This window comes from Heterocephalus glaber, unplaced genomic scaffold (assembly GCF_053883595.1).
Source record: "Heterocephalus glaber isolate CG9 unplaced genomic scaffold, H.glaber_assembly_v1.0 deba00000594, whole genome shotgun sequence".
Taxonomy (NCBI): Eukaryota; Metazoa; Chordata; class Mammalia; order Rodentia; family Bathyergidae; genus Heterocephalus; species Heterocephalus glaber.
Genome location: NW_028258151.1, coordinates 12,625,082 through 12,647,757, shown reverse-complemented (window position 1 = coordinate 12,647,757; position 22,676 = coordinate 12,625,082). Strand labels below are relative to the sequence as shown.

The window sequence follows — 22,676 nt, the reverse complement described above, 5'->3', positions numbered from 1 at the left end:
AAGTGGCAGAGTACCAGTGATAAAAAACCATCTCCCATTGTTTATATTTAGGATTCTCCAAAGTTAAGAAGTGTTTTCATGCTGCTTCCAGAATCTAAAAGCCTTCAGTACCAGAGACAGAAGGAGATGGCAAAGGAGCCAAGAGGTAAACTTCAGAGATAGAAGGCAACCAGCTTCTGGAGGCAGACAAGGAAAACACACCCAGTGTGACTGAAGCAGGCTCTGGAGAACAGATCATGCATGGCCAAGCTCCTGGGTAACAAGACCCTCAGAGACCTTCCTGACCACTTACTCTGTATCAGCAAAACCCTATCAAGATTTTGGTATGATCTCACCTTTGAAAATTCTGGTCTGTGACTCATAATTTTTATGTGTTTGCACCTTAACGGCTTTAAAAAGAAAAAAAAATGGTTTGCCTAATTTGTTTAACCTGTTTGGCATTATGTTTGTTATCATTCCACCCTTTTTAAAGGCCCGCAGAAAAGCAAAGATCATAAAGCAAATAAAATAAATCATGTTTATAGTTTCATTCTCTAGAATAAAAATGGAGCTTCAGTGCTACTTCCCTCTCCTCACATAATAAATATAAAAATGAAACCATCAAGGTCTTATGAAAGAAGCAGATTGCTTCAGCTGGTCTCTCAAAATACAACATTGGAGGAACTCTTGGTTACTACAACTCCGCAGTCTGAACTTAGAGTAAGGGTGAATTCTTTTCCTTGCTTCAGAGGAAGTTGGAGTTCGTACTATGCCCTTTCTTCTACAGTGTTCATGAATGAATTTGGAAAAAAAGTTTCCAGTTAACTTAATTTCTTCAGTCTTAATTTAGATGTGTTGATATGGAATTTGTTTTTTATTCTCACCTTTATGGCCCTTTATTTTCCCTGGAGGGGTTGCACCATTCCTGGAGGTACTGCAATACCAGGCTGATGTGTGGAGTGGATGAAGCAAGCTCCTATTTCATCTCCCAGTTCCAAAATTCCACTTAATATATTGTCCTCAGATAGAAGATGTATGAGACATTAAACTGGTAAGAATAAATACTATATTTGATCTTAGCCAAAAGGCCAAGAAGTGATCTGATGTAGAAATTTAGAACTTCTTCTCAACAGCAGTAATACTTTGCTGATATAGTACAAGAATGCCATAAGGTATTCTGCTGTTTCTTAAGTGGACCCTTGAATTTTCTTAGACTCTCAGCCACCCTTCCCACCCTCAGTGACCCCTGTGTTCCTGGCTTTGTTCTCCACCCTTTCCCCATTTCTGAGTATGTTCTCTGACCAGCTACCCAGAGAACTTTCCTGGCTGCTGCCTCAGTTGGCCCTTGTCCTCCTTACCACATGTGTTCCCAGTTTCTAAAGAGGTCCACACTTCCTTTTTAACCTCTCTACCTCCTGACAAAAAGCATATCACAAAGATATGTATTATTGTTGATAACACCCTTATTTAGAAATTTGTTGCCATGATACATGGAAATGTTTTACTGTTATAAGTTCTGAACTCAATTCATTTCCAAGTACAGTGTAGGCAGAACATCTAGCTATGACTTTTAGTTCTTAGATATCCATTATTAACTAAAACTGAAGAGAACTGCTATTGGTCAATGAACTGTAAAGCGAATAGCTAAATTGTGAGGGAATTTTCTATGCCATGGAAAAGCTAAGTCACATTTATTTTGATTAGTAGCAATACATTTTATTAATTCTGTGCCAAGTTTGTTTTTTGTAAAGATGGAGTGCCATAGCAAAACTTAACACTATGCATAAAAATAAATGGATTACTCAATTTTCAATGTATTATGCATGTTTGTTTAATAAATGTGGCATGGTCTTGATAAAAAAGCTGTATTATTTAAAGTTACAGGACCATTTCTATTGACAAAAATATGCTTTATTTACAAATGATGTTATCATATGAGGTTAATGATTAAGTTATATCTTTACATACTTTTCATAAAACATCTGTCTAGGAAATATTACTGACACAAATGTGAACATTTTGTCACACTTACTGAATGCTCATCTTTTTCAAAATCCACCTCAATGTACTCTTAAAACTAAATGTAAGCATATGGTCAATTTGTCTAATATATCTGTTAGATTTTTCTAAAATATAAATTTTATTTATATTTATGTCTACCATGTTATAAGTATGCATATACATACTTTTCTTTGTCTACAAAATTGCCTTTTTTAAATTAATTAATTAATTAATTAATTAATGCGGTAACTCAGGACCTTGCGCTTGCGAGACAGGTGCTGCACCACTGAGCTAAATCTCCGGCCCAAAATTATCATATTTAAATAAATGTGAATTAAAATGAAAAAAGAAGTCTCACGGGGGCTTGGTTTCTCAGCTCCTTTGAGTCCTTAGATTTCTTTTTTTCTCCCTTGCAGACTCCTGCTTTCGCGCTGTTCCAGGATTATTACAAGTGCTGATATCTCAGCCCCAAAGAGGCCACACCCAAGGGAAGAGCTGAACCGGTCCTTTTCTGCTTCCCATGGCTCTGGCAAAATCCTGGACCAAAGAGTGAACAAGCACCCTGCAGGCTGCTTCTGGCCAACAGACTTGTTTAGCTTTTCTGAAGAGCTTTTTGAGGAAAAAGTTAATTGAAAACATTTAGAAAAAACAAAATTTCACATAAAATCCTCATTTCACATCTCCTGAAAAATTGGACAATGTATGCACCCGGTGCTAGCACTTTTACCTGGCAACCATGCACTGGAGGTTTGTCGCAGCGCCCCCTGCAGGTAGGTGGAGGGACTCTAGCTATATGGTCTACAACCCCATACTGGCCTGAGTGAGGATTTTTATGCTAGATCCTCTCCAAAAATCTTTAGTGATATCTCCATATTATCCTTCATTTTTCAAGTGTGGAGACTGTGTGCTAAACCAAAATTGGCCCAGGAAGTGGTTGAGAGCATCTTTACAAAATGTTTTTAATGTGTAAGTTGTTCTCTAAGACCTTGCTAATCAAAGTATAATTCATGGACCAGCAGCATCAGCATCAGATAGAAAATTGTTAAAAAGCTCTACTGAGCTAGAATCTGCATTTTAGGAACATCTTCAAGTGATTCTGATATCTGAGAATTACTGCTATAAACAAAGCACACCGCTAACACACACAAATGCACTCTCCCCTCATCTCTGTGTCTTTCTCTCTGCCTCCCCTCCAAAGACCTGGCCTATTTCACTCATTTATGTGTCTTGTAAATAATGCTTTAAACAAATATCAACATATCTTTCTCTTTTGCCTTTCTCAGTGTACAGTCAAAAGCATCCTTCTGAATGAGTGGGAATAGATTAAAAATACAAAAGAATACCCAAAGAAAAACATGAGGTCACTTCTCTAGGTTCAGAGCAAGAAAACTAAGCTCATTGAATTTACTTTTGTTCATTTTGAATGATGCATAATAGAAATGTATTTGTCCTAGTTCTGGACATTAAAACACTAGCAAAGCTAACGCATCTGTTCAGGGTCCGTTTTCTCATAGACAGCTATCTTCTCGTTCTTTTCTTGCATGTTGGAAGGGGCAAGTTGTCTTCCTCAGGCCTCTTTTGTAAAGGTACTAATCCCATTGATTAATGCTCTACCCCCATGAGCTAATCACCTCCCAAAGTCTCCACCTGTTTAGGAATGAGTATTTCAGCATGAGAATTTTGGGGCAATTTAAACATTCAGACCATAGCAGCTAGTGTGTGGTAAAATCAGTTCTTGAACCATACCTTATGACTCAAAGGCTAGTAATTGTTTTGGTTCTCCAAATCAGGGAAAACAGTTCAATTTAGTTTCTTTTTAAAAAGATTTCACTTATTTTAATTGAAATAATTATATATTTTTATTATATATAACATGTTACTTTGAAATATTACACATTGTGGGATGGCTAATTTGAGCTAATTAACATATGCATTCACATACTTATTTGCTCGAAGTTGTACAGTTCAAAAGTAGAAGTGGAGGTAAAAGTATAGCTTTTCATTTTGAAGTATTGTTGATAAGGATGAGATAATGATGATGATGATAATAGTCAGATCTTGGGCACACAGAGTTAATACCACTCCTGTTCATAATGCAGGATCGTCATTCTTGTTTCCAGGGTTCCATCTTGTTTTCGTGTATTTATTCATTCATCCACTTTCACCCTGTGGTGATAGTTTGGATCTGGAATGTCCACCCAAAGGCCCATGTGTTAAAGGCTTAGTCCTCAGCCTGTGGCACAGCTTGCATGTGGTGCAGCCTTTAGGAGATGGAGCCTTTAGGTCAATGGGGGTATGCCCTTGAATGGTACTGTGAGACCCTTGTCTCTTCTTTCTCTTTTGTTCCTGGCTATGAAGTGATTGGGCTTCCTCCATCACTGCTCCTGCCTTGATAAACTGCCTTGCCACGAGCCCAAAAGCAAAGGGGCCAAATGGTCATGAACTTAAACCTTCAAAACTAGATCCAAAATAAACCTTTCCTCTTTTTAAATTGATTTTCCTGGGCATTTTGTTATGGGAAGCTGACCAATACACTCCTATTCCCCATTCCTATTCCCTTGACCACCCAAAACAATTATTGTAAAGTGCTCCATGTATATCCTTTTTATAAAAAAATTTTATTTTATTGGTACATTTTAGGTATACAATATAATGATGTTCATCATTGGAAATTTGCACCTTTACATAATCTCTCTTGGTTCTTATTTTTCCCCCTTCCCCTGCCTTCCCTTAAACCTCTCCATCCTGCCCTATTTACAAAGACTTTGTTTCCAGTTTTTCATTTTCACATATTACTTCCATTCCCTTCTTTCTTTTCCCCTACTCCTCCCACTTCCCCTTCCCCTTTGCCCCTTTTCTTCCTATTTCACATTATCTATTATACCTTTTAGTCCTTATTTACACTTTCAGTTTCTCACACTAGAGAAACTATTCGTATTTACACGTGTGGGTCCTATTTATTTCACTTAAGAGTATCACCTCAATATGCATCCATTTAGCAATAAATGTCTCTAATTTCTCATTATTTATGGCTGGGTAGTACTCTTTTATTTTAAGAAACCACATTTTCTTTATCCAGTCTCCAGTTGATGAGCATTTGAGCTGTTTCCAAGGTTTAGCTATTACAAACTGTGCTGCTATGAACATGGTGCATATATATCACTGTGGTATGATTCTTTTAATTCTTTGGGGAAGATACCCAGCAGGGGAATAGCTGGGTCAAACGGGACATCTAGCCCTAGTTCTTGGAGGTATGTCCACACTGATTTCCACAATGGTTGCACCAGTCTACACTCCCACCAGCAGTGGAGCAGGGCTCCTCTTTCCCCACAGCCCTGCCAGCATTTGTTAATGGTTGACATTTTGATAGCAGCCATTCTTTCTGGGGTGAGGTGGAATCTCAGCATTGTTTTCATTTGCATCTCTTGAATGACCAGTGATGCTGAACATTTTTGCATATGTTTATTTGCTATTTCTACTTCTTTGTCTGAGAAATGTCTGTTCATTTCAGATGCCCATTTTTGGACTGGGTCTTTAAATTTGGGAGGTCTGATATTTTAAAGTTCTTTATAGATTCTAGATAGTAGACCTTTGTCTGAGGGACAGCAGGTGAAAATTTTTTCCCACATTGTGGGTTGTCTCTTCACACTGTTGGTGGTTTCTCTTGCTGTGCAGAAGTTTTTTAGTAAGAAGAGATCCTACTTGTTGATTGTTTGTGCTAGTTCACGGGCAACTGAGGTTTTGTTCATAAAATCCTTTCCTACACCAATGTCTTCAAGAGTTCTTCCTAAACTCTCTTCCAGCTGGTTTAGTGTTTCTATTTTAATATTTAGATCTTTAATCCATTTAGATTTTAGTTTAGTGCATGGCGAGAGATATAGGTCTAGTTTTAGTCTTTGGCAAGTTGAAACCCAATTTTTCCAGCACCATCCTTTCTTTATGTGTATTTTTTTAATTAAATTCTTTTATTGGTACATTCTAGGTATACAACACAATTACATTTCTCATTGGGAATTGTACCTTTACATAATGCATCTTGGTTTTCATTTTTTCCCCATTCCTAGCCCTCTCTTCACGCCCTCTACCCTTCCCTATTTACAAAGACTTTATTTCCATTTTTTCCATTTCTCATCATTTTTCCTTTCCCCTGCCCCTCCCACTACCCCTATCCCTTTGGACCTTTTCTTCCTATTTTGCATTATCCATTATTCATTCTAATCATTGGTACATTTTAGGTATAAAATATAATGACATTCATCATTGGAAATTTGCACCTTTACATAGTCTCTCTTGGTTCTTATTTTTCACCCTTGCCCAGCCCTCCCTTCAACCCCTCCATTCCTCCCTATTTACAAAGATTTTGTTCCTATTTTTCCATTTTCTCATATTAATCCCATTCCCTTCTATCCTTTCCCCTAGCCCTCCCACTTCCTTCCCCTTTGCCCCTTTTCTTCCTATTTCACATTACCTATTATACATTTAGTCCTTATTTACTCTTTCAGTTTCTCACACCAGAGAAACTATTCAGTATTTATACATGTGTGTCCTATTTATTTCACTTAAGAGTATCGCCTCAATGTGCATCCACTTAGCTATAAATGTCTCTAATTTCACACACAAAAATCAATAGCTTTCCTCTACACAAATGACACACTCACTGAGAGAGAAATAGGGCAAATAATTCCTTTCACAATAGCATCCAAAAAACTGAAATACCTAGGAATCAACCTAACGAAAGAAATCAAAGACCTCTTCTCTGAAAACTATGACACTCTGAAAAGAGAGATTGAAGATGATATCAGAAAATGGACAGACATTCCCTGCTCCTGGGTATGAAGGATTAATATAGTGAAAATGGCCATAGTTCCAAAACTGCTATATAGATTTAATGCAATTCCAATTGAGATCCCAGCAGCATACTTCATGGACCTTGAGAAAACAATCCAAAAATTCATTTGGAACAAGAAGAGACCCAGAATAGCAAAAGCAATTCTAGGTAATATGTATTTTTTGATGAGTATGAAAATTTATTGGGGAATAGGAATGGGGAATAATAATAGCTCCTGGGAGACAGGAGAGGTCCTGAATGGGTTGCCCTATATGTATTCTTATAAATGTATATATTTGTGTTGTGTACAAGTGCTTTTTATTAACACAAGTAGTGTAAATCATAGAGATCGTCTGGCTTTTAATTATCATTTGGTATTATGTCTTTAAAATCTATGCAAGATTCTAAACCTCTATCCTACATACTACTCTGTGGAGTGTATTCACCTAGTTGTTCCTATTCTCTCTGCCACTGATGGACACTCAGATTCTTTCCACTTTCTCACATCACAAACAATGTTGTCAGAAACATCACAAGGACTTTTTGCCGTACACAATATCAAAGAATGTTAATGGTCCCCTTGGGGAAAGTGAATGCACAGGCCAAAATAACCAGATAACTGAAGCACACAACCACACTATGAACGAAGGCAAAGTAATGCATTTGTTTGTAACAAATTGCCACAAACTTGATGTTCTAAAAGAACAGAAATTTATTATTTGGCAATTTTGGAGAACAGAAGTCCAAAATCAGTATCACAAAGCCGAAATCAAGTATCTTCAGGGCTATATTCCCTCTGGAGACTTGAGGAGTTAATCTTTTTTATTGTCTCTTCCAGGAGGCTAGCATTCCTTAGCTTATGGCTGTAACACTCTGGTCTTAAAGGCCAACATCTTCAAAGATCTGGGCCATCTTCATGTCACCTTCAGTGGGTTTGTCTACATTTGTGAAATGCCCCCTGCCCATGTCTTACTAGGACACTGCATGCCATTTATTTAGCTTGAGATCATCAACCTAATCATCTGCAAAACCATTTTTTCAAGTATGATAACATTTTCAGATTCTAGGAATTAAGATCTTATATTTTTAGGTTCCTTATTTAAGTCAACTTAAGGCAACAATTTAGAAAACATTTTTTGAAGTGAAATTATTGGAACAAAGGAATCAAGAGTTTAAAATAAGCATGATAAATATATTCAATAGGTAGTAGAATTTATTCAAATATAAAGTAAGAGCAAGAAAGCATAAAGAAGAATCAAGTGGAAATATAGAATAGAAAATAACATAGTTGAAGAGAAAATAAAATGTAAGGAATAAATTATAGAATGGTTACAGCTAAAGGAAGATTGAGGAACTGTTCCAGTAGAAAGTAGAAAAGACAAAAAGAAAATGTAACAGAAAAGCTAATGGATGTGGAGGCTAAAATAAAATGCAAATAAGCTGAGTAAAATAGCAAAGGAATTATTAGAAAAAATAGTGGAGATACATTTCCCAGATTAAAAGGCTCTTTAGATACTGAAGTTGAAAGAGAAAGAATGAATATTAGAATAAACTTTCAAGCCATTAAAAAAAAACTAAAAGAGAGCAAGGTGTGATGGTCCATGAGTGTAATCTCAGCACTCTAGGAGGCTGAAGCAGCAGGATCACAAGTTCCAACCTAGTGTGGGTAACTCAGCAATTTAAGGAGAACTTGTCACAAAAAAAAAAAATTCTAAAGGTGTTTTGGGATAATAATATAAGCAGATAACCTCCAAAAGAATAATAAACACAACAGCAATGCAGTATGCAAGAAGTTAATGGAGCAATATTATGTTTTATGTAAAATATTTATTCATGTATGTATGTATTTATTTATTTATTTTCAAAGGATTGAAAATAAATCCTTTGGTTTATTTTAAATCCTGGGGATTGAACTGAGGACCTTCATACTGAGCTACATTCCCCAGTCCTTTTTATTTTGAGACAAATTCTTGCTTGGTTACTAAACTGCCCAGGCTGGGCTGGAACCTGCAGTCTTCAAATCTTTTAGCTGTTTCTTCTGGGATTTGTTTCCATGTCTAGAAATGTTATGTTTATATTATTCTTTCCCAAGTTTTTCTTATAAGATATTATCTACTGACTTGAACATATTCATATACAAGCTCATTGTCTTGCTGTATTTCTCTTACACACGAACACACACACTTATTGTTCTACATAAAACTATGCATTTCAGGAGCCAGGGATTTAGCTCAGTGGTTTTGCCACCTGCTGTGCAAGCGCAAGGACCTGAGTTCGACCCCTGGTACCAAAAAAACAAAAAAACTACGCATTTCACCCCAATATAATTATAGATCCATTTTAAATTTAATATTAAAGCCAGAGTTTACATTTTTATAACTGTGTAAAAATCACTTACGGTTGAGCCACACAGTATACTATGAGTGAGTGGGGCTTTGATAGATACTTTCAATCCTGTCTTAAAACTCTCTCTCTCTCTCTCTCTCTCTCTCTCTCTCTCTCTCTTTCTTTCTTTCTGGTGCTGGGGTTCTAACTCCCAGCCTCACTCATACTAAAACTTCCAAACTTCTGATCTGGGAAATTTTGTTTATTCTGTTGTGTCTCTCCTTGTTTTCTTAATTTTGTCCCTCTGGAACTTATTTTACTCAGACGTTAGATCCCTATCTCGAATGTGTAGCAGACATCTCAATCTGGATATTTCTAAAATTGAATTTCTCATCTACTCAACCACTCCACTCACCTGCTCACCAACATATCCTCTACTCATGGTCTTTCCTTTCTTCATTGAAGCAACTGCGTTCCAGGAGCTTAGGAGTCATCCTGGAGGATGAGCTCAGGCTCTTATCCAATGCTTCAGTGAATCAGTTGATCTTGGTTTCAAAGTGTATTCAAAACCTCTTCTCACTACTCAGCTTTTACCACTCTGTCCCAGCTGCCACTGATCTCACCTGGATTATTGCAAAGCCTTGTTCTCAGGTCTCTCTGCTTCCAAGCTACAGCCACATTGTCTTATGAAAAGCCAAAGTTTGCAGTTGAACATACTCCAGTGTCTCCCCATTTGACAAAAAAAAAAGTCAGTCAAAGTCTACTGCTGGGCCCACCAGCGCCCACTATTTCTGAATTCTTAATGCTCCTGTGTAATCCCCTGTGAATCTCATTTTAGCTCACTGGGCTCCAGTCTCAAAAGCACCACAGAAATTCCTTCCTCACAGCCTTTGCCTTAGCTGATGCTGATGCCTGGAATGTTCCTGTTCCTCTCACCTCCTTACAGTCAGCCTCTGCCTAAATGGTCCTTAATGAGGTATTGATATAGGAGATTAGGGAGTGGCAAAGATGGATGGGGAAGTAGGTATGACCTGTTAATTACAAGGTCCCAGAACACATGCGCAGAACAGTTCCCAAAGCCCTGAATTTACCACCAGAACTCAAGCAAGTTTTCAATATGATGACCTAGACCTGACTTCCGCCTGAGATATGGAATTCCAGCACTGCCTCTCAGGACCCGTATGTAGATGTTCTCAAGAGTTTCCTTGAAGTTTGGACAGTATAAAAGGACGCAGCAGCGGAGAAGAGCTTGCTATCATGGCTTTCCTCACAATAGCCTGCTCTGCTTCCTCCAGGTTGTACTTTTACCTTGTTTTTCCTCTTTTTCTCGGCCCTAGCTCACTGTGCAGAGCCACTTTCTCCCTCACTCTTCACTTTTACTTTTTTCAAATAAACTTTGCCACTGCTTTTTGCTTGTTTCATTTAATTCTTTGTTCTAGACAAGAAGAACCTGGAATCTAACTCCAGAAGGAGAGGTGAACAACCAAAAACCCAGTAATGTTTATTTGGTGAGCCATTTTTAGAAAGTGATACCCAGTGATAACAGTACATCTGATAACTATTATGAATGGGAAACAAGCAAACAACAAACAAACAAAAATGTAAAACTCACCTAGCACTTCCAATTCCTTTACTCTGTTTTCAATCTCTCTCATCTCCTAAGCTACTATGTAATTTACTTTATTACGTTTATTTTTTTAACTTCTGCAATTAATATATGAAGTACTTAGGACAGGAATCTTCTGATAATTTACCAACTGATACATCTGAAATACCCAGTCAGTGTCTGGTACAGCAGGCATCCAGTGAATAAAGGAAGGAAGATATGCTTACCAATTTGTCTTCCAATTTTTTGTCTTGTTGACATTTTCTTTTTATTAATTAACTGCAATATTTTTTCATCTTTATTTTCTGAACCTTGTATTGAGTTTTTTATTTCTGTAATTATATTTTATTTCTTAAAGGTTTGTTTTGTTTTGTTTAGACAGGGTCTCACTATGTAGTTCAGGCTGGTCTTGAATTTACTATGCAGCGCAGGCTGGCCTCAGCCTCCCTAGTGCTGGCATTATAGGCATGCACCACCACGCCCAGTTTAAAGATCTTTTTGTTTGCTATATGTTCCTATTTGTAATCTCTTTTATTTTTGAAATTTTCCTCTTTCTTGAATTGTCTGTTTCTTCTTTCTTTTTTTTTTCTCTTTTCAATTTATTTTCCATACTGAAAGTTTTCTTCAAATTCCTGATGACTTTGTCTATTTATATTTAAAATAGAGGTATTAAAGGCTTATTGGAAATTCTGCATATCTGGATGAAACTAGTCAATGGATGGGTTTCACTGGATGGTGATAGGTGTCATTGACATTTTTGTAGGAGAGCTCCATATATTGACAGCTACAGAACAGAGGGGAAGGGAATGGTTAGTTCCTCTTAACTCCTGCCTGGGAGTATATGCCTATTCCAGCAGCCACTGTTATGAGACCCAAGCAGAATATGAGAGGGTAAGGAGAGGGGGTGGTGAGTTTCAGCCTGATTCAGTATGTAGATTTTCAGTTGAGGTTTTCACTCAGTACAGAACTTGATTTTGTCCTATGGCCCATGTATCCCCAAGATTAGTGCCCATAGAGTTCAACCCTTCCTATCTTCTGTCAGAGGAGGATCAAAGGGTGCCCTTGGGGGTTTGAGCATGTATGTCAAACATCCACTTTTTTTCTTGCTTTTACCTTTACCTTGCCCCATGCTTATGAATTATCCAGTATTTCCAACTTCTGGACCATTGTAGATAGAGTTTATTGGTGTAAATTTAGTCCTTTCTTCTGGTTTTTCAGCAATTGATGTTTTAGCTTTTTTCATACCATCCCTTGACACCTGATGGGATAAAACTTCCAAAGTTTTGTTGAGATCTCTCCTCTGTTCTTTCTTCCATTTTTTTCCTTTTGAGTTTATGCATGTTTAGCTTGTTTTACTATATTTTAGTGGGGTTTCGGAAAGGAACAAAAATTAAAATATATTAATCACCTTATTTAATTGGAAGTGATTTGTGTTATGTCTAACAAATATCTAAAAATAAAAGATTTTTACTTTTCATTTCCACTTTACTTTCAAAGGTCATTTCTTGGATTTTTCCATATTCTTTCAAAGTTAATTAAAACTTAGACTTCACATTCTTTCTAGAAAACTTGATATAGCTCTGAAAAGTGTAAAGATGAATAATTGTAAGATTTTGATCCATGTGAATTTCAGTTTAGTGAAAGTATAAATCAGCCACAGAACAAAGTGAAGGTACAGCAGTTATTTATAGTAATTATAAAAGACTACTTGTTATATGAAGGTGAGCCATTGATTTAATTATGATTAATAGATGTCTTTAAAGTATTATGTAATTTTTAGTGTGTAGTTATATATAATGACCCAGGGATGATGGAGCTGAGTTTATATGAGGACACTGATTATCAAATAAAATCAGATTTTACTTCAAATGTGCTTATTTCTGCAATATTATCTAAAAGTTTCTACTTTTTAACAGTTTTTGAACAGTTTTAAATGGTGGCTGGGAGAATTGAGATTTGATCCTCTATACCATTAATCATCTACCTACTGAGCCACTCTTTCTCAAGCCCCCTTTTTTATGATACTGGAGATTGAATCCAGGCCCTTTGCACTGAGCTACATCCCCATGCCTTCTTTTATTATTTTTATTTTGAGACAGGGTCTTGCTATGTCCCTAAATTTCCCAGGTTGGCCTTCAACTTGCAATCTTCCTATCTCACCTCCCAGAACACTGGGATTACAAGCATGTGCCGCCACACCTGGCTTATTTTATCTCAATCCTTTGAGACTCATTTCTGTTTTGGACAAATTGTAGAAATACCACAAATATCTGTCTACTTATGAATGGATACACAAATGGGAAATATCCATATAATGGAATATTAGTAATACAAAGGAAAGAAGCCCCAGTACATGCTACACCATGGATGAGCCATTAAACATTATGTTAAGTGAATGCAGTCACTCATAAAAGGTCACATATTGTATCATTGTACTTATATGAAATTTTAGAAAAGGCAAATCTATAGATACATGCTTATTAGCGGCTGGAGTAAGGGGAATGGGTATTGACTTTTAACGCCTATGAGATATCTTTTAGGGGAGATAAAATGTCCTGGATTTAAATAGTGATGAATAGGAAACACCATTGTGAATACATAGTAAAAAACACTGTATTGTATACTTTCATAGAGTGAATGTTATGACGTGAATTATATCTCAATGAAGTTATTATTACAAAAGAATTTTCCTGATTATCTTGAAATATGTTTATTTTACCAGGCACTTACTGAAATCAAGCTCTTACAAGGTCCACATAATGCATCTGGTTGATGGGTCTCTTAAGGCTCTTTTAAAATCCGTCCCAGTTCCCAGGCTCCTCTTTCTCATACCCCTTGTTGGTCAAAGCCTTAATTGCTACAGTAGGTTACTGTTTCACTTGTGTTGGAATGCATGATGATGAATTTCTTTTATTTTTAAATTTTTTTTTTGGCACCAGGGATCGAACTTGGGACCTTGTGCTTTTGAGGCAGGAGGCGGAACCACTGAGCTACATCCCTGGCCCCTGAATTTCTTTTATTTTAAATGTTCCCTCAGCTCCTTTAACATTTCACCTTCAGCTTGGAAGGTTGAACCTGAGGAACTCTAATCTTTTTTTTTTGTACCGGGGATTGAACTTGGGACCTTATGCTTGCAAGGCAGGCGGCAGTACCACTGAGACAGATCCCCGGCCCAACTCTGATCTTTTAAAGATGTAGATTCTCATTAGCCTGCTTCCCTCTGCAAACCCCTCCACTCATCCCCTCGACCTCCCTGGTTGCTGACCTCTGCCTGTTCTCCATTACCCTCCGGCCCAGCCTGGCCTCCCCAGGGTGGCACACAGAATTGCAACTCCAGATGTGGACTGACCAGGGAAGCGTCCAGTGGGAGGATTATTTCCCTTGATCTAGATGCCATATAAATTAAGATCTCATTAGCTAATTCACTCTCTGGCTCACACTCTTGACTCATTTTCTCCTTGAAATCTATCAAAACACCCAAGGTGCATTTGTATGTGGGGTTATCTGTTTTCCCATATAAATTTCTAATACTAGATTGTATATTTGACAGCAAAATTTTTGAACTTCAATGCAGGCTTTTGTTTTTATTTATGTGGCTCAAATCTATTGTTTTGATTTCTGTCCATCTGTAAAATGTTTAGTAGCCTTTAAATTCTGAGGCTTGCACACCATACAAATTTGAGAAGCATATCTTTCTGTTGCAAAGTCAAGTACAGAATCCTAGGGCTCTTCTGTAAAGCTCTTCCCTTCTGTGGAACGGTGATGCATTGTTTCTTTGACCCCTTTGGTTTATTCAACTATAAATCCACAGAATTATACCATTATCCAGCCCTTAGCTCATCATGTGCTGTACAGGAATATTATGGAAAGTTGAGAAAGTTGCTGAAAAATTTATCTACATTTCTCTGATCACAAATTAATAATTTCTAATCTTTGGAATTAAATCTCTTTTTAAAATCCCCTAAATTGATTTAACAGATCTTCTTCCTTCCTCTCTTTTACCTAGTCTTTCATTTTCCTTTCTTTTCTTGCTTGCTTTTGTTTTGTTTTGCTTTGTTTTATTTTGAGACAGGGTCTCACAGCATTGCCCAGGCTGGCTCAAGGCCCTGGATTCAAATGATCCTACTGTTTCAGCCTCCCAAATAGCTGCACATGAACTCCAAACAGAGGTATATGCGACTGTACCTGGATTTTTGTCTCTCTTTGAATTTTGTCTTATCCAATTGACTTTTTTGGTAAAATATTCATTGACTTCGATATTTGTTTCTTTAGAAAAGTATTTTCTCACATTCTAAAATTCTTTGAGAGTATCTTGATTTTGATACTCTTAAATGAGTATTGCGATAAATACCATATGTATATAATATATAGCATAACTGTTACCCATTTTATATCCTTTACTAGGAAATGACATGTTTAAATCTCTATATTAGTTCATGAAGGACAGAGTGCAAAAAGGAACTGCCAAATCCAGGTGTGAATGCAATAAATTCCACTCCGAGATAAGCTGGGACACTCAGACTTCCTTTTGTAATATTCTGAAAGGAAACTCCACACTCCCTAATCCCATGGAGTGATGGGCATTTACAAGAGATCCAAAGGCCATGGGGATGCACTGGACCTCATCTTCCTTTCTGTGCCATTGGTTCTTCAGACCCACACCAGGCTCTGCACCTCACTAGCCAAGTCCTGGGGAACAAACGTGGCAGGTGAGCTTGATGCATTGCCTCTTCGTTGTCACTCATTCTAGGAGCATCTGGGTTCAGGGCAGGCCTTCAGGAAAGGCTAGTGGCTCGGGATTGCAAGGAACTTGCCGCACTTTATCTGCTTAATGGGGTGATCACACTCTGGGAAGATCTCACATTCTTTTTTAACCAGGGGTGGCCCCACATTCCAAATGGAAAACAGCCAAGCTCTGGGCAGGAACAGATGGCTTCATTCTGCAAGATGTAAACTTGATCTTGCTTAGTGAATTTTTCTCCTGCTAAAATAGTACACAAAGCAGTAAATAAGCAAATATTCTGCAGGAATCCTATGTGGGGGATGCAGGGAAGGCTTCTCTGTCAAAGTTAACACTTCAGAAACATCTTTGGCCTGGACAAGATGCATAGTTTGGGGGGTTATTTAGACCAGGGAGTGGGTGTGCTTTGCTTCAGGGAGACGTTCTAAATGTTACCATATTAATGGAGCTCATAACTTTACTAGTAGATTAATGAGGATCTGAAAGATAAGGTAAGTCTGATCTGTTACTGGATAATGTGGTGATTAATGTTTGTGATGTAATAAGGAAGCCCTAATTAGGAAACTACAAGGGAAAACCCCAACAGGCCTTTTCACTTAACCAAAGCTTCCTCCATTGAAAGAAATTTTGAAATGTCATTGAATAAGCTTTATGGACTCAGGATGTAAAATCAGAGTGAAGACTATTAAATGTTGAAAAGAGTCAGTAAGACAACAATCCACTGAGACTTCATACCATTCCTTTTGAAAATTCCTAAATCAGAACAAATTACCATGAAAATATGATTTGTAGTTACAATAATAAATTAGACTATGATGTCTCAACTATACTTTATGGTCAGTTCTTTTAAAAGTATAAGACACCTGCAATCTAATTATTCTCATAACTTTTTAATAAATTCTTAGCATTAATGAGCTATTAAAAAACAAGACTTTCATTTTTTAGAAGCAAATTTTATACCCCCTTGTCTTTGGGCCAATGAAAACATCTTAGCATGTCAGATCTTAGTAATATAGTTTTCCCCATGTACATAGCATATTTACATCAAACTTTTATATGAAGAATATTTTGGAAATAAAAATTTAAAGAAACTTTAAAATACCTTGTACATACATGTACACTGTAAGAATGACATTTTCTTACATTTGAAATATGTATTTGAAGCGACAAGAAGGAATTTAAGCAATACTGGTAAAATGTTTTTTTGCATCCTATTTAGCAGTCTCTAGAGGTTAATGACCAGATTCTAGAGTTTAATGACCAGTCGAAAAGGATCAATGGCCAAAGCTTTTTCAGAACTATTAATGGCAACCAATCATTAATTGCTAGAAATGTCTTGGGTCTAGGATGTTAACTCTTGTACTAGATCAAGGAGAAGGAAACATAAATTCTCAGTGCATCTTTATGAACAATGCCCTTTAATTTGGAATGTCCATGGCAATTATTGCTTTGTAGACTGGCCAATCCGATAGCCTGAACCACCATTCAGCATTCTGCCCAACAGTGCTATAATTGAAGGTCTTATATTTAAAAAGGAAATTTAATAATTTTTATCCATTTTAATTGCTCATGATATTTATATCTCTTGCCACAGATGGTTTTATATTTTTTTTTCTCAGAATCTTTTTGTAGGAGCTTTGGAGCTTTTAACTCTCAGAGAAATTTACCCGTTTGTCTGTAAGTCCATGGGAATATTCCAAGTGGCCTAGGACAAAGTTAAGAAATCTTTCAATACTACTGCAAATAAAGAAACCACTTACATTTCTCAGGTCCCAGAGAACAAACTCTCTGGATTCTTTGATTTCACATTTATTACAGGAGAGTTTATAGTGGGCAGCATCTTTGGTGTCTCTGTCGTATCCCTTTTGTTTTTAGCTCATAGCAAACCCCTCAAATGCTTATATTGATTTACTGAATTCATGAGAAACAAGATGTCTTGTAGGTATCTTTAAACACAGTAGCACTTCTTATTTTCAAATAATTATACTACCTTAATGCAGCTATTCAAAACTGTAGTGTCCATAATCTATTGTAAGTAAAAAGAAGAAAGCCTATAAAATATAATCTTATTTTTTAAAGAAAAAAAGGGAAAAGAGAATATGCTTAAAACATTTGCATTATGAAATGAAGTTACACAGCTATGAAGGTATGCAATCAGATGCCTCTTTGAAAAAACTCCAAAGCTTTAGACAAACAAAACAAAAATCCTCAAAGCATTCTATTTAGTCTTGCCCTACATCAATCACCCTATCTTATTAACCTCTCACCCTCAGATGGTGCTGGGAGGTGAGGGGAAAGTATGTGGTAGGCTTGGGGGAGAGGGTAGAGTTATAAAATGCAAATTATAGAGCAGAGGGCTACAGCTTCAACAACCATTAATATTTATTCAGAACCTTCCTCTGAGACTCTCAGAATGTTTTATAAATCCTATCTTCTTAATCCTCTGGGGTGAGCGGGTGGTAGGGCTCTTGATCTTCACCTGACAGATATTTTATCTATGATATAGAGAAATTAAATGCTAGCAAAAGATCTTAACAGAAAGCAATTGGGTGATGAAGAAGATTAATTTTAATGTGTGCCCTCAAGAACAATTTAGAGCAATCTACACTCCACTCTTGTTCTTCAGCCACATTTTTTAGCATCTTCCAACATGCAGAGTTCCCATGTGGTCAGGTTCCCAAGAAACTGCTAACTGTGGTTGCCTTGAGGGAGGGAAATTTGATGGCTGGGGAAACTTTGTACTGTGTATGCTTTTGTACCTTCTGGATTTACCTACTCAAAAAATAAATCAAAACTTTAAAATAAACCCTCCTCAAAGAGACTTGAAGAGGGAAAATTCAGCTGGAAGACTGACTCATTCTCTTGATGTTTCTTTTGTTCCCCAGCAGTGGTTTTATCCACCATATCTCCTCATAATAGTCTGATAGAAAATCACTGGAAAAACTAGTATATAATTTCAGGTATATTTAAAAATCATGAAGAGGTTTTTTTATTTTGGTACTGGGGATTGAATTCGGGACCTTGGCGCTTGCAGAGCAGGTGGCGGAACCACTGAGCTAAATCCCCAGCCCCAAAAATTATGAAGAGTTTTTAAGGTTTTAAAATGAGGTAATTTTGCTCCTTTTTCTTTCTTTTTTTTTTTCTTTTTTGGTACCAGGGATTGAACTCAGGACCCTGCACTTGCAAGACAGGCGCTGGAACCACTGAGCTAAATCCCCAATCTGCCTTTTTCTTAGTCTACTGAGGTTTCAAGTTTTTTCCCCCCGCCAAGACTACAGTACTTTTACTAGTTGGCAGGACTTTGGAAAAAGAATAAACATACAAAGCTATGTGTGCACATACACACACTCACATTGTGCTGTAGTGAAAAATTGTGTTTCCAAACTTTACAACCTAAACAATTTATTTCAGCATCTCCTGTTAAAGATATCATGGTCTGGCTGCAGATATTTTGGTAATGTATATAAAGTATAAAGCACAGAAATTTGTACTATTAAGGGAAACAGAGTCAAGAGCTTGGTTAACAACAGTTTGGTCAAGTGACTGACAGATCTTGGAGGGGAGCATGAAAGAAACATCATAATTAGGTTTATGATGCAAATACTAAGTCAAAGCAGCAATGATTTGATTTATGTCAGAGTATATACAACTTTGTAGGAAATAAAGCATAACAGTCTTCACAACAGAAATAAAACATGTTCTAGAAAGAAACAAATATTCAACCTCCTCATCTGTCTAAATATTGGTGAAATGTATACAGACAAAAATAGTGTATTGCTGTATAATCTATCACCATGACAGTCTACATTTTTATATGATAACTTGTGATATTTAACATTTGCTACAAAAAAGTGTGACAGTACTAGGATTAAACTTCTAACATTTCTCTGATGTCAAAAAAGAACAATGTCACTTCTATGTTAAAAAAAAAAAGTTCCCTGGCTCTTTGTAAAACAGTTTATAAAGCTTTACTAAATGAAATATTTTGTTCTAGAGAAACATCTATTGGTTTATGTAAAAATAAACAATCCCGTATCTTTAAAATCTATACATATATATTAGAATATTTACACTGCATATAGTGTTTAAAATGAAATATTTATGCACAAATACCTTTTTCCATTCATTCTGTGGAGATGGAGATGCATAATTTGTATACCCTCCTATCACAATTGAAGATATATTTCTGCAAAGCGTGATGTTAGGAAGACAAAGGGCATGCTAATCCAGAATTAATACTAAATCAGAAAACTAATATGGTTATAACTGAGGCCAGATGAATGACCAGCAAGTAGCTTAGATCAATAACTTTATGGACTTCCTCTGAGTAACTATTAACCAGTAAGTAGCAAGTAAAATAAACATCAGAAACTAGAGTACTAAAAAACTAAAGCAGTATGTAGTAGATACTTACATAGAATAGTTTGCTGAGGCCAAGATAAGATTTTAAGGCAGGTGTGGTCACTGTGAGTTTGAGGCCAGCCTTAACTACATAAGACTCTGTCTCAAAAAACCAAAAAAATTTTTTGAAAAATTAAAAATAAAGATTTTTAAATGTATGCAAACTAAGCAATTAAAACTTTGGAATCTTATGGCCCTAGAGCTATTTCTAGTCACTGATTAGATAACTATCAGTTACAATTTCCTCTGGATAATAAGAACAAATGTCTTTCTGGCCAAAGCATGGTGGGAGAGATCTCATAACCTGTTTTAGAGAATCAAGGCATACTGAGATAGTGATTTTGTTCCATGTTTCACTTCAATGTAAGGATTGGTATTGAGTCAAAGGTTCTTGCAAATCTTGTACAGTGGACCCTTGATTTATGAACTCAATCGGTTCCCGGCTGGTTGTAACTCAAGTTGGCTGTGAGTCAATACAGCTGAGATCTGGATATTTACTTGGGTACACACTAGGGATAACAAGAGGCAGATGAATCTTCCATTAACCTAATTAACCCAAGTTGTTTGTATGTCAGGCTGGTTGTAACTTGAGGGTCCACTGTAACTATGTCTACATTTCTGAAAATAATATACATAGAATCTACACTTGATCTTAGCCAAAAGGCCGAGAAGCGATAACATAGAATCTAAAAGACTAAATGGAAAGGCAATTGTGTCACTTAAAATACTTATAAAATAATTCAGTTTATAGAATTCTTTCCTAGTTATATTTCACATCCGTAACTGAATTAAGTCACAAGATAATCTGAAAAATTGCATATGCTTAATTTTCAAATAAAGTAATATTTCTTCCATATTTCACTTTCATTTCACCTTAAATAAAAATGTGCAAAAATTTAACAAATTAAAGAATTCCAGATCAACTTGAGAATTCCTGGTTTTAGTCTAACAAATATTTAATGTAAAAAAACTCTTCTTAAAATGGTTGGGAAGGAGCAATTATTGATAAATACCAACATGCATTCAACACGATTGAAGAAAAAGTACTGCATAGTATCCTGTTAAGCAGGTAATCCTTTCTGAGTTGGGAGATGATGCTGGGAGACAAAAGTTAAAAGCCAAACTATAACTAAAAAGTCATTTTCTACTTTTTATGCTGATTATAAAGGTCTCAAATAAAAAATATAGTTTTAGGGCCAGGGATTTAGCTCAGTGATTCTGCCACCTGCCTTGCAAGCGCAAGGTCCCAAGTTTGATCCCCGGTACCAAAAAAACCCCAAAACAAAACATAGTTTTAGTAACTTCCTTTGCCATTAATATCCTTTTTTAATGTCTTCTTTACAATCTGACTTGCTCATGTTCAACCAACAGTTCAATGCCCCTCTGTCAACTACAAGAAGATACTAAAATCACCATGTATATGTGGTAGCACATGGCCACCAAAGTAAATGAGTCTCTGATAACATGATTTTTGTTTTAAGATTTGTGTTTTTCACACACAGGCTGAAACTGATTATTCCAATCCATAAGCTATATATTCTATGATATTAAATCTAAAATTAGTGCAGAGCAATCCAACTTAAATGTAGTACTTCAATACCACTAGATGCTACATTGATTTAAAACCCTGGTTTATTAATCATTTAATTAAAATTCAGGAATGATTTACTCAGACAAATCACATCTGCTGAGGCTATCTTGTCTGTTTCTTAAACTTACATATTGAAAATCACAGGAATGTTATAGGAAAGACATTTATAAGATTGAAAAAAAAGAGTAAAAAAGAATTATACAGCTTGATTTTTTAAGAAAGTTACCAACTGCCCGCAAAAATAAACTAGCACAAAGTGGGGGAGAGAGAGAGAGAGAGATTGAATATGGAGGCCGTAGCAGCTTTGGTGACAATTAGAACCAAACTTTAGATCTGCAGTTGATCCTGACCTTAACCAGTTTGCTCATGTCTCATATTCTCATTTATTTTTGCAAAGCTTTATGCCTACAGCATACACTTCACTCATGGCACACATGACAGACACCTGTACCTCTTCACCTACATTGTATTTTGCTTCTATTTCTTTCCCTAGTTCACCTTCTCGCAGTTTAAGATCCTCACGGACTTCACTCGTTTCTGTCAGCAGGGAAAGGTAAGCATCCTGGATGTATATCCATTGATAATCATTTCTTTTAATATTTGGAATATCCGTGTTGTAAGTAGAAGGGCCACTATCTTCATATTTTTTCCTTGTGAAAATAGCAATTCCAACAAGGTATACTTTGGCATGATCTTGCTTTCCAGTTTTGGAAGTTGACATCTTCACTGTTTTGCATGGTTGTCCTTCAAACACCACAAAGCCATTTTTGTGCAGGTCTGAGCACTGCACAGGGTAAATGCTGGAAGCCTCAGCATCTCCAGTAGTGAAATTAATTTCGCCTACCATGGTGGGCTGCAGAGATGGCAGTTTTCCCATGGGAACTTTCAGCAGAGTGCCTTTCACCTGTGTACCCAGCGGCAGCCACAGCAGTTCCCCAGCTTTTAACTCTTAACCCTTTTGGTCCTGATTGAATAAACCTGATATGGGAGTTTTGCGCAACTAACCATGAAATACAACTTTAAAGCAGAAACTAGAAAAAACTAAATCAGGGTCTTGCGTGTGTGTGTGTGTGTGGTGAGAATTGTACTTAATAATTGTATACATAATTTCATACCCACCTTTCAATGTTTGACATCTGTTCCAATAAATCTCAAAGCTATCAGCCTACAAACAGTAGAAGAACCCAAGGCCCTGAAGTACACA

General features: G+C 36.6%; 1 non-coding gene and 2 pseudogenes across 1 annotated transcript; all 3 read right to left on the bottom strand.

Moving 5' to 3' along the window:
* Window positions 1-888: 888 nt before the first annotated feature.
* Window positions 889-1,079, bottom strand: LOC147829501 (U2 spliceosomal RNA). The gene has a single exon (XR_015449041.1). It is a non-coding gene; the product is annotated as a U2 spliceosomal RNA (small nuclear RNA).
* A 19,390-nt stretch (window positions 1,080-20,469) lies between these two features.
* On the bottom strand, window positions 20,470-20,557 carry LOC147829500 (U2 spliceosomal RNA; annotated as a pseudogene).
* Window positions 20,558-21,851: 1,294 nt separating this feature from the next.
* On the bottom strand, window positions 21,852-22,319 carry LOC101715555 (eukaryotic translation initiation factor 5A-2 pseudogene; annotated as a pseudogene).
* Between the last annotated feature and the right edge of the window lie 357 nt (window positions 22,320-22,676).